The sequence below is a fragment of the Choloepus didactylus genome, chromosome 12 (genome assembly GCF_015220235.1).
Source record: "Choloepus didactylus isolate mChoDid1 chromosome 12, mChoDid1.pri, whole genome shotgun sequence".
NCBI classification, from domain to species: Eukaryota; Metazoa; Chordata; class Mammalia; order Pilosa; family Megalonychidae; genus Choloepus; species Choloepus didactylus.
In genome coordinates this window covers 22,064,442-22,077,967 of record NC_051318.1, presented here as the reverse complement: position 1 = coordinate 22,077,967, position 13,526 = coordinate 22,064,442, and the positions used below count along the sequence as shown (strand labels likewise).

Below are 13,526 nucleotides of genomic sequence, written 5' to 3'. Positions count from 1 at the left end.
TACTGCCATAGAGTTTGAGGTTATATGGTGTTTATGGGGTTTGTTTTCAGCTGTGTTTATCCAGTTTTACTTAGGGTATAATCTCTTCCTTCTGAGTTTTTCCACTGTTAGGCATACATTCCTACATTCTGGTAAAATTCGTTCCTCATTTTAGTGAAAGAAGAAGCAAAGTATAGAGTAGCTTAAGCAAAGTAAGGTGGCAGTTGAACTGAAGCAGGTTGAGACCGAGAGCTGTATTGATATAGAAACAAAATGGTAAGCAATGTTTGGAATCTCATGAATTTGTGGGGAGAGAGCTAATCAACAGATTTTTTTTAAGGTATAATTTATATACAAGTCACCTGTTTCAAGGATACAATTCCTGGTTTTTAGAATTGTGCAACCACCACCATGATCTAATTTTAGAACATTTTCATCACCCCAAAAAGACATCTCCCACCCATTAGCAGTCACCCCTCTTTGCCTCTTTGCTGCCCCTGTGCCTTCCATCCCTCCCCTCCCAGCCCTAGGCTACCGCTAATCTGTTCTCTGTTTCTATGGATTTGCTTATTCTGGACATTTCCTATTACTGGAATCATACAGTATGTGGTCTTGTGAGACTGGTTTCTTTCACTTAGCCAGTGTTTGATTTATATTTTCCTAATGACTGATGATGTTCTGCTTCTTTTCATATGGTTAGTGGCCATTTTTGTGTCTTCTTTAGAGAAATGTCTGTTCCAGTCCTCCTAATTTATCTTTTTATTAGTGAGTTAAAATAGATTTTTAATATATTGTACATAAAATTCCCTTATCAATATATGATTTTCAAGTATTTTTATGGGATTGGCTCTGCTGTGGCACCCTGGGGAGTTTGCCTGTGTCCATATAGGACACACAGGTAAAGGTTTGACCCATAGATAATCTGAGTCTTGGGAGAACATCTTCTGATCCTCCAGAAACCCATGAAGATGGGAGGCCTGTTAGACGCTGCTCCGAGGCCATTTCCCACTCCTTGTCTCCCTCATGAGGGTGTCACGATCGCCCCTGGGTTCTGATAAGGTATGGGGCTTTTTGTTTGCATTCTCAGAATAGAGCTGTAAAATATAAAACTGCTTGGCTGGAGTCTAGAATTGGCTCTCAGCGGTGAGATATCTAACATTTCTCATTGGAGGTATCCTGACCCTTTTGTTTTGATGTTATCCTTTTTGGTGTATTGGACAAGGATGACAGGGAATGGGCACCTCTGTCTTGAGTCTTCTTTTTGCTGTCTCTGTGAGTAATAAATGGCCTACATCTAAACAGGCTTGTTCTGTCTTTGCCAGTCGAATCAGTTCGGCCTCAGCCTTGTCCTTGCCTTGTCTTGTACAGATGAGCTTGACCAGTTTCTCCTCTCAGAGCAAGCGAATATAGCTCAGCCCAGCTCCAACTGGGGTTTCAGTTAACAAAAGTGGACTGCTGAATACAAGCTACAAACACAAAATCCTAACAAGCAGCAAAGTACCCTGAGGTCGCTCTCAGTGGAGAGGAGGTAAGGCTGACGGAAAAAAAAAATAATAAGAATTTTAATAAAAGGAAAAATACGGAGGCTTTTAGAGACTGACCTTGGAGAGCCAGAGGACATCAGTGCCCCAGGAGAGGGAGCCGAGAAAATCGGATGCCCTATCTGACTGAAGGGCGAAACTGGGGGGGCCACAGACTAGCTGTGAAAGCGGACTTTTTTTCCCTTTTTCTCTCTCTCAACCTCAGTAGCCATTTTCAGTTTGCAGCACTCTGACCCAGACAGGGGTGGAGTTACAGAGTTAGAGAGACAAGGGAGCTATTCAAATGCAGAATATAACTCCCTAGGGGGTGTGTCTTCCCTAAGAGAAAGGAGGGAGGGCCCAGCTCTTGTCCCAGCCTTCCTTTAAGAACACAGACCCCAGAGCCTGGGGAGAAACAGTCAAAACAGAAACAAACTAAGCTAAGAATTAAAGGGGCCGCACATCTCCTTACACCAGTCAGGAGTGACAGGCTGGCATGCACCACCTGCTGAGCAGGTTAGGAAAAGCATGGCGGCTTGAGGCCTCACAGGAACGTCTGTCAATCTTCTGTGACACACCCTCAGGGAAACTTGATTCTGACTATGGCTCCACTCTGAGACCTGAGCCCCTTCAGATCTAGGAAAATCTGATTGGGGTAACCAAGGAAACCAGATACCTAGACAACAGAAAACTACAAATTACATTAGGAAAATGAAGATATGGCCCAGTCAAAGGAACGAACTTACACCTCAGTTAAGATGGAGTTGAGATATTATGTCACTTTAATGAAACAATCAAAGATTTTCAAAGAACTATGCTAAATCATATAAAAAACCAAGTTGACAAGTTCAAGGAAGATACGGCAAAAGAGAAGAAGGATATAAAGAAAACACTGGGTGAGCATAAGGTAGAAACCGAAAGTTTGAAAAAACTACTTACAGAATCTGTGGCAATGCAAGGCACAACACAGGAGATGAAAAACACAATGGAGACATACAACAGGAGAGTTCAAGGGGCAAAAGAAAACAGTCGGGAACTGGAGAACAAGACACCTGAAATCCTACACACAAAAGAAACATAGGAAAAAGAGTGGAAAAACATGAACAACATTTCAGGGAATTGAATGACAACATGAAGCACAGAAGCAATAATAAAGGAAATAATATGAAAATTTCCCATCTCTTATGAAAGACATAAAATTACAGATCCAAGAAGCACAGCGTACCCCAAACAGAATAGATCTGAATAGGCCTATGCCAAGACACTTAATAATCAGACTGTCAGACATCACAAAGAATCCTGAAAGCAGGAAGAGAAAAGCGATCCATCACATACAAAGGAAGCTTGATAAGACTATGTGTGGATCTCTCAGCAGAAACCATGGAGGCAAGAAGGAAGCGGTGTGATGTGTTTAAGATACTGAAAGAGAAAAACCTCCAACCAAGAATCCTGTATCCAGCAAAAGTGTCCTTCAAATGTGAGAGAGAGCTTAAAATATTCTCTGACAAACAGATGAGAGAGTTTGTGAACAAGATACCTGTGCTACAGGACATACTAAAGGGAACACTGCAGGCAGATAGGAAAAGACAGGAGTGAGAGGTTTGGAACAGCTTTGGGTGATGGTAGCACAACAATGTAAGTACACTGAGCAAAGATGACTGAGTATGGTTGAAAGAGAAAGGTTAGGACCATGTGGGACACCAGAACAAAAGAGGAAAGATAACGACTGGGACCGTATAACTCAGTGAAACGTAGAGTGCTCAACAATTGTGATAAAATGTACAAATATCTCTTTGCATGAGGGAGAACAAATGAATGTCACCCTTGCCAGGTGTTAAAAATGGAGTGGTATTGGGGAAAAATGCAATCAATGCAAACTAGAGACTGCAGTTAACAGAAACATTGTATTACGCTTCCTTTAATGTAACAAAGGCAATATACCAAAGCTAAAGGCCTATAAGAGGGGGATATAAGGGAGGGGTATAGGACTCTTGGCATTGGTGATGTTGTCTGACTCTTTTATTGTACTTTAGTTTAATTCTGTCTTTCCTTTTGTTACTTTTTAGCTGTCATTTTTTTTCTTTTTCTTTTTCTTTTGTCTCTCTACCTTCTTTGACTCTTCCTCCTTTGTAGAAGAAATGGAGATGTCGTTATATAGATAGTGGTGATGGTGGTGAATGCATAAATATGTGATTATACAGGGAACCATTGATTGTTTACTTTTGACAGAATGTATGGTGGATAAACGAAACTGTATTAAAAAAAAAACAATAAGGGTTGATGAAGAAACCTTGAGGGCGCTATATTGAGTGAAAAAAGTCAGACACAAAAGGACAAATATTGTATGGTCTCACTGATATGAACTAATTATAATACATAAACTCATAGACGTGAAATATAAGAAATCAGGATATAGAATGAGGCTAAATAAAGGGGAGTGTTTGCTTATTATGAACAGAATGTTTAACTAGGTTGAGCTTAAGTGTTTGGAAATGGACAGAGGTGACAGTAGCATGTTATTATGAGAATAACTAACAGTGCTAAATGGTGTGTGAATGTGTTGGAAAGGGGAAGCTTAGACTCACATATGTCACCAGAAGGAAAGGTGGAGGTTAAAAGACGGGAATGTATAAAACAATGAATCTCATGGTGGACAATGTCTATGATTAACTGTACAAATATTAGAAATCTCTTTCATGAACTAGAACAAATGTGTGACACTCTAACTAGAAGTTAATAATAGAGGGCTATTTAGGGAAAAATATATCTATTGCAAACTATGTACCACAGTTAGTAGTATTTTAGCATTCTTTCATCAACAGTTACAAATTTACTATACCAATACCATGAGCCAGTAATGGAGGGAGTGGGATTAGGGGTATGGGAGAATTTGAGTTTCCTTTTTTGTTTTTATTTCTTTTCTGGAATAATGGGTGCAGAGCTGTATGATGGTACTGTGGGCAATTGATTGTGCACTTTGGATAATCGTATGGTATGTGAACAATCTCAGTAAAATTGAATTTAAAAAAAAAAAGTCTCAAGAGAGATTAGAACGATCCAAAGGCCCAGAGATACCCGGCTTTAATGTAATATTAGCATTAAGTGCTGGCTTCTGTTGCTTCCACTGCTGAAGCCGCCACCGAATCCTTCTAGTTGAAGATAAGTGAATTCCGTGCCTCCTGGTGTACTTCACAAAAGGTTATCCTCACAGCACTGTCGACAGGAACAGAGCCAGAAGCAATCAGTGTCATTGCAATGTGGAAAGTTACACATTTTGGATAAAAAGCCCCCAGCAATTGTTTCATGAAACTCGTTTTCCTTTATTTGTATATATATATATATATACTGAGTCATGATTTAAAAACTGTTCCTTAACTCTGGTTACATCAGAAAGTTTCAAAGCCACTGGATTTCTGGGTAAGATTTAGCCAGTGAATGTTCTTTTCTCTTTTGTTTAAACTTTTTTTTTTTTTTTTGCATTACTTTCCTAGGGCTGCCATAACACATTACCACAAACTTGGTGTGTTGAAACAACAGACATGAATTGCTAACAATTCTGGAGGCTAAAGGTCTGAAGTCAAGGTGTTGGCAGGGCCAGGCCCCTCTGAAGGCCAAGGGAAGAAGCCAGCTTGGTCTTTTTCCACCTTCTGGTGGTTCATGGCAGTTGTTGGGTTCCTTGCCCCATAACTGCATCGCCCCAAGCCCTGCCACCCTCTTCACATGGCCTCCTTCCCATATGTCTGTTCTCTTACAAGGACAGCAGTGTTGGGATTTAGGACCCACCCTACTCCAGTATGACCCCTTCTTAACAACTAATTACATCCACCAAGACCTTCTCTCCAAATAAGTTCATGTTCTGAGATTCTGGATGAAAGTGAATTTGGGGGGAACACTATTCAAGCTCCTAAACTTTTCTTATCACTGCCCTGTATCTATCCAACTGCTTAAACAACATTCACCTCTGCTGTAACCTGTGGAAAGCTTGATTGGTGTGTGAGACCATGGGTTATAAACAACAGTACTGTCTAGTAGCTATTTCTGCCTTCTTTCCATTACGTTATGTGCATCATTGCAAGAAACTTAGGGGGTATGCCAGCTTGGATATATTATATCCCCCAGAAAAAAGCCATGTTCTTTGATGCAGTCTTGTGGGGGCAGATGTATTAGTGTTGATTGAGTGGAACCTTTGGATTAGGTTGTTTCCATGGAAATGTGTCCCACCCAACTGTAGATGATAACTCTGGTTAGATAATTCCCATGGAGGTATGGCCCCACCCATTCAGTGTGGACCTTAATCAGTTTGCTAGAGCCCCATATAAGAGCTCAGACAGAAGGAGCTGGCTGCAGCTGAGAGACACATTTTGAAGACGGCCATTGGAAGCTGACACTGACATTTTGGAGAAAGCCATTTTGAAACCAGAAGTCTGGAGCATACGCCAGCCACGTGCCTTCCCAGCTAACAGAGGTTTTCCAGATGCCATTGCCATCCTTCAGTGAAGGTGCCCAATTGTTGATGACTTTCCTTGGACACTTTATGGCCTTAAGAGTGTAACCGTGTAACCAAATAAACTGCCTTTATAAAAGCCAATCCATTTCTGGTATTTTCCATAATGGCAGCATTAGCAAACCGGAACAGGAGGATAGCTGATTTTATCGTTTGGTGTGTTCTTTTCATTTATGTGAGTGAAGTGACTAGTTGCAGGGCATTGTATATCCATAGGAGTTAGAGATCTGAGTATACTTTCAAGATGACTTTTTGTCACTATGGATTTACAAAACTAAACTTTTTTTGTGATTCAGTTTATCAATCCATAAACTTGTTCAAGACTAAATCCTTGACTTGCATGCCAAATAATCATAGGCAAGTCACATAAATTCTCTTGACTTTTCATTTTTGAATGGGTTAATAAAACATACCCTGAAGGGGTGTTATGACAGTGAAGACATTTATGGACATTACTAGTTGATATATTGTTATTAAATGTTATTATTACACTATTCATTCTAATTTATGGCACACTCGTTCCTAAAAGATTTTGAAGGACACGTACTTGTGACCTGGCCTCAGAGGTGAAAGAAGGAATCATAAGGGCAGTGTTCAAATCTGTCTATCTGTCTTTGTATCTGTCTATCTCAAGTGAAAGGAGGTCTTTTGAGATGGTACCAAAGTCATTCCTTGTCAGACATGAGCAAGACTTTGGAAAATTTACAACCACCTTTGCTCTCAGATTCTTGACCTGAAAAATTTAGTTGGCCCCTTGTGTACTGTAGGGTTCCTTAGGCTTTAGAATTCTGGGATATCCCTACATTTTTCATTCACAGGAGACAAGTGTGAAATGTGATTGGATTAAGATTCTCATTTATTCTATTGTAATTATTAAATCTTTACAGTTCTTTTCCTGGAATAAGGTGTGTATGTATGTATGGTGGGGGCAGGGGGCGATGTTTAAAGATGCCTGTTGCATATTTTAGCTGTCTTTTGGTAAATCTAGCTGAAGAGAAATCATATGCACCTTCTGTTCATCTGGCTTTGTGTTTGGGCAATTCTTAGCTGTTAAAAGGTGTTATGAATTATCTGAGTTTTGAGGAGACTTGAATGTCTGAAGCTGATAGAGGGAAGTGGATAGTGATATCTGTACTCTCCGAAAACAACAAAACATTGATGAGAAAGTGCCCTTTTTGTTGTCCAATCTCATTAAATAGAGCCTTTTAAAATATATTACAGTCATGAATTTTGCATTGTTATTGGTGCTTTAAAACAGTATTGTTCAAATTTGCATTAAATGTATATCTTTCAAATTTAAATTTACGTCTGTTTTCTCTGTGGAGAGTGGCCTCTTATTTATTCTGTAATTCACTGTCGGGAACTATCACCAGAATTGTTAGAAAGAAGAAACTTCCACAGTCAGCATGGGGTCTTATAATTACTCTGCATAATACACCAGCATCCACAGTGGAGGAAGCTAATGGTTGAGGAGGAACTGAAACACTTGTGTGGAAATTTAACTCCTGATTTGGGAAAAACCATAATACACAGATGTTTGCCTGCTCAGAAGTAGAACTGTTTTGTCATTCATTTTCTGTTGCTGTGTGTTAAGAAGGAAAGGGAGGCCAAGTAAGTTCAGTTCATAATTAGCTCAGGAAAGTTTGCATGGAGTTTAGTTTAGATCCCTAAGGCCGGTGTGGTCCTGGGACAGCTGCAAGGAGATCAGCAGTCAGGGAGGAGGTGGGAGGTGTGTTCCCCACTGACTTGCTGTGAACCCATGGCCGACCCAAATCCAAAGCTTCTGTCACCTACCCCAGTGGGAGTGGGGAAAGGAAGCAGCTGGGATTTGATAGAAAGAGGCCTTTTTCTTACAGTTTCTTTGATGTGGCAGGGTGATAAGTCAGCTGTTGGAATGGTTTTGTTTCTGATATATTCTGTACTACTCCTAGTCTTGTTTATATGGGGCTGCCCTGGAGATTCCATGAGACCCTCAGGAAAAGGATAAATCTGATCATTCGAACCCTATATCCTTCATCTCATGTCAGGGTTACAAATTATGAAATATTTCCCTCTCCCCTGTTAAAAGATAATTTTCAGAAAAGAGGTAAAACCTTTACTCTTATGCATATATATAAATGAATAAATGTTTAAAGTTTTATTTTACTCATAACGAGGGACCAGATGTTATAACTTATTTAAAAGTCAAAAAAGTACAGATTTATATGGAGTAAAGAAATGTTGAAATGAATGTGCAAATAGACATCAAACTGGAATTTCTACAGGGGAGAGAGTCAGTAGAACCTCTGCTAGACAGGGCAGAATTTGCATGTCTACGAGAATTATTCTGTATCATTATCAGTTACCCACAACTTACAGAATTATAAAATAGCTCAAAGACAATGAATCGAACCAGAAGAGTATGCTATTTGTAGACAATGCATAGGCTTCCCTTGAGGCACAAAATTTTCTCTACACCCTCATGGTCTGATAATCTTCCTTATAAATGAATGTTGAAAAGAGTCAGCACTTTCTGCTGTACAAAGTGTATAATGCAAATGGCTATGGTTTCAGTTGGCTAACATAGAATTAGGTTTGGATAGATAGTAAATATCTGTTCTTGACACTTTAAAGTTGCATGTGTCAGAGTAGCTTTATTACTGAAGAAGGGCATCCTCTTAGGAATTAAACATACCTAAGGATGTACTTTATCCCTTTAAGGCAGGTTATGTAACCTATGTTTCTCTTTCTACTCACCTGTTGTCCAAGATTTTAAAAAGGGGGAGGAGGTGAGTACTTTCAAATAGATTATTTTAAAAATCTGTATTTTAAATTTATTTTATTAAAAATCTTATCTGGTACAAATAAGCCAAAAATGTTCATATTTGTGAAACCTGCATGTTGTATTTCTATATTCTCTGTATGGTTGAATTATTTCATGATGTTTGAAAAGTCACACACACTTTATTTGGAGAGGTAAAGATAGCACCTAGTTGTGAGAGAGTGAATACACAAATGGACAATCAATGGCCAGGCCCTATATGAAAACAGACGCAAATGACCCCAAATCCCCGCAACAGACACAGTAGCAGGATTTAGACATTGGTTACCAGCTTCCCTATTTTTTTGTCCCCTGCTTCCAACTCATGACCAACCAGAAAAAGTCAAAATGTTCCCTAAACTAATCACATGAGATACACACTTCTAGTTAGCCCGCCTGCTACTTTCCCATGCTGACAATCTCCAGTCAGCATCTTCCTCCTTTTTCACTCTAGAGCTTTCCTGTTCCCTGCCCTTTCACTGAGTCTCTGCCTAACACCAGCAATGGTGGCTGAATCCCTTGCAAGCTCTGAATGAATAACTTGTTTCTTATTTTGATAGTCATCATTTGTTTCCACAGTGATTAATTTATGCAGTATATCCATATAAGCCTCACTACCTAGTTTACAACACACCTCTTCTTTCACAATTCCCTGTGCCCCCTTGCTAATGCTGTGTAGTAAGTAAAAGTACTGAACAGACTCAAGAGCCTTCATTTTATCCACCAGGATTAAGCACATTCAAGCAGCGGAAATTCATTTGTACTGTTAGTTTTGCGATCTTATCAGAATTATTGCTTTATTCTTTTTAATACTTAATTAGTAATTATGGATAAGGTCACAAGGTTTGCCTGGACTAGTATTGTACATGGTCATAAAATGATCCGATTTATTTGTAGTAAACGTTTAATACAAAATTGGAAGTTTTTATTTCCAGCTCATTAAGACAAAATTTATCTGTATGTACGTTTGTGCATATACTGATTTGCTTCATAATTTCACAGGGTAATGGCCCTGTTAACAGTCATCTGTTCATATGTAGAGCGGGAATATAATGTAAGAGCTGACGACCAAAGTGCACACACGCAGGGTCTGTCTTTCATTATGTTGGCACTCACTGCTTGAAGACATGTCATTTTTGTAGATTTACCTTCTTTCTGGAACTTCTTTTCCATGTTTCCACTAAATTCTGCAGCCTCACTGATGCTGTACTTTTTCCCATCAGCCGTTGGCTTTTTGGGGCCACCACCCCCACCCCACCCCACCCCACCCCACCCCACCTTGGTTTTATAGGTGACCGTTTCATTCATGTAAGTAATAGTAGTATTGAGCATGCTTTGGCTGCTTCTCTTCCCTTCTCTGAGCATGCTCAGTTCTTATCAGTTTTGGAACTCGCCAGGTTCCAAACAGTACTTTTTTTTTGCATTCTTCATGAACCGAGGGCCATTTGGTTATTTGTAGTGTTTGGTGGGAAACACTCTCCCCCACCCCGGGACAGCTCAAGATGTTTTGATTGGCAAATCTGCGTCTTACAGACTATTGAAATTGATCCCACTTTGCAGGGGATAGACACATTAAAAGTTATGTTTTTATGCTTTTCTTTCTTGACACAGTTGGACAACAGGGTTGTTAGTGAGTCGTTAGTAAATACAATTTAGTTCCTGGTTTTAGCTTTGAATTGTTAATGAAAATCTCAGGCCTTCTCTGGAGCCCTGTTGGTGTAAGTTTACATAGTGCTTGTTGTGCAATATCATTGATCCGATCTCAAAAATTCCTATTGAAGAACACCTGGAAATAGAGATTGTTGTCTTCATCTTCCTGCCCTTTGAGAGATTCATGACTACACATTTCTTCATTCGTAATCTTTAAAAAAAAAAAAAATTAACCCTGTTCAACAGTGAACAGTTAGATTGACATTTGGTTCAAACTTATTTTAATTAAGAAATCACATAAACATAATTGGAGCTAATAAGTTTGTTTTCATTGCTAATTATACGAAGAATCAAAATTTTAGAGCTAAGAAAATTATATAGGTTATCTAGTCTAATCCCTTCATCTTCTGGCTGATGAAATTCAACATAAACATTTAGTGACATAGTCACACAAGTCAGCAGCAGAGTCATGTTTACTGATTCTCAGCACGTAACAGATCCCCTGAATATTAACGTGTTTAACATCATAATTATACTAGGCATTCTGTTTCTTGTATTTTCTACCTTTTGAACATTTAATTTTAGCCTGCTTAGAATTCAAACATTTATAAAGACAACACCACACGAAACTCCCTTGATTTTAATTCTGAACTCAAAGGAATCTTTCCAGCCCTCTCTCGCCATAATCTAAATAAATTTTTTGACCTAATAAAGTATGTTTTTTTTCCTTATAAGTCTTTGGGTTCTGTTACGCTGACTAAGCTAGTGAGCCCAAGTGGGAGGGTGGTAATGTAATTTCACTGATGTTCCAGAGACACTCAGTTTCAGTCCATTGAGTTTTAACCTGCTAATAGAAGCAAGGAAGCATAAAGAAACCTCTATGTTATGTGCTTCTATTTTCATACTTCCTTGAGCAATAAGGGTGGTTTTCTTATAGGGTTTAGCTTGCATTTGATATGTTTAATATGGTTCATTCTCAAATGAACTGTTTCTTTTGATGATTTAGGGAAGTCCTAATGCATGATCTTGCCACACAGTCAGGAATAGTAGTTCTTACTTGAATTAGTTTAAATGTCATATTCACGGTTGAGTTATTGTATTTGAGTTATTTTAATTTATTTAAAAATATCTATTAACAGTGTCAGGAGTATGAAAAGACTTTAATAAAATTCATTCTAATTATGCTTCCATAGAGACAGGTCATTTTTGTCCTCTGGCTGGATATAGAGAGGACCAGGAATCCGCCACATGATTTACTAGTGATTCTTAGGAAGATCTTGAGCTTTCAGAAAGTCACAGTAGTGTGGCTTGTGGCCACTCTTGAAATTGCCCTGCTATTTTTGAAGCTTGGGAGAAAGGCTTTTAGGATTTCCATTTTGTATTACAAGTTATATTTTTATGCTTTTTTTTCTTTATCTGTCTCATTTATAATATATTCTTTTTCAGCATGGCTTCTTGAATTCATGAGAAGGGAAGCATCAGTTTGTCTATGTTCCAAGAAAACAAAGGGAAATAAAGGACTTGGTTTATTTTCTTGCTTTTCATATGCAGATTTATTTACAAAGCTCTTAAGAAAGCTTTTCTCCAGCTAATATTACTGACTGATGGCCTCACACCAAATAGGAAGGTGATAGGAAAGACCACTGGTGGACAGTGAAATGTTGCTTCTAATGAAGCGCGAGGGCTTTGTACATTGCCAGAGATGGGGCAGCCTGGCCGTCCGCTTGACCAGAGGAGCTGGTACGAGTGCTTCTACTTTGATTTTGAATCTACTCACCGCAGATCTAGGTGATGGTGACTAGAGAACCAGCAGGCTCCTCCGAGAGCTCTACATCACAAGTTCTTGCAAAGGAAACATGGCACTTAGCTCATTCGTATTGAGGAGCCACTTGTCTCTGGTTGGTAGCAGCCTTGTCCATTTTTGTTCCCTAGAAACTTTGAAGGCTCTTTGCAATGAACACCATTTCATATATCTTGGCTGAACATCTCTGAAAACAGGATAGGAGTTTACAGAGACTAATTTGGTCTTTTTCCTTCAGTTTACATTGTCCCTACTAAAAGGAATTATAAGTGAATGTAAACAGAGATGAAATTTATTAAAGGAAATGTGCATAATGTGCTACAAGGAGGCTACAAATGTGAAAAAGACTTCCTGTCCCAGAAAGTTGAAAAACATGCAAAAGGAGATAATAGTACAAACAAACAAAAAAGGGACCAACGTAAGACTTACAAACAACATCAAACAAATAGAAATGCTAGATTACCAGTGTTACCTATTTGACTATAAAAAGTGAGAGTTTCCTAAAGTAACAAAAGGAACAGGCCACAGTACTGGAAGGGAGATGGAAACCTCATATTTTATTAAATATCTATTGGGTTTCACACATTGCTGTATGTTTTGTTTCCATTACCCCATTTCATTCTCTTGACAATTCTGTGAGTGAAGTGTTACCATCACTAGCTTATAGATGATGAAGTTGAGGTTCAGCCCATAATTCATAGATTCCAATGCCAGTTCATTTTTCCTATTATGCCACATTGTCTTTCTCTTCAACTAAGAATATATCAGTCTCTTTTCCAGTGCTGTTTATTACACCTCAGAAAAGCTGATGTCTTGAAAGGTATTTTAGAATACTTGGAATGTGGTACCCAGGACCATATATTGGAGGACTTCTTTTGCTGAGGCTGCATTTTCATCTCTGAACAGTAGCTGAAGTTATCTTTGTCACCTCCATGCTGATAGGATACTGTATGGTTGCTTGTTTTTAAAAAATTCTTGTACTCCAAAGTTATTTATTTAATGCCTCTTGTGCACAACTCTGTATAACACAAAGGTGAATCAGACCAAGTCTTTTTCTCTCTCCAGGAAAGCCTTATTAGTATAGATACCTGAAATATTTGAATAGTTCTTATTTTTTAAACTCATAGTTTTACTCTTTTCTTCCATTGAAGGCCTTTCCCCAAACTTCTAAACATCATTGTCTTTTCTCTTTGGAAGCTTTAAGATTTTTAAGCATTCTATTTTTAAGTGAAGCCACCCTACCTTATTTCCGTTGATACTCAACTTTTAAAG

At 38.7% G+C, this 13,526-nt stretch overlaps 1 protein-coding gene across 5 annotated transcripts in view; it reads left to right on the top strand.

Annotated features, from left to right (window-relative positions):
- ATP11A (ATPase phospholipid transporting 11A) overlaps positions 1 to 13,526 on the top strand; it is a 234,905-nt gene that overhangs the window by 111,734 nt on the left and 109,645 nt on the right. The gene's annotated exons all lie outside the window — the stretch shown is intronic.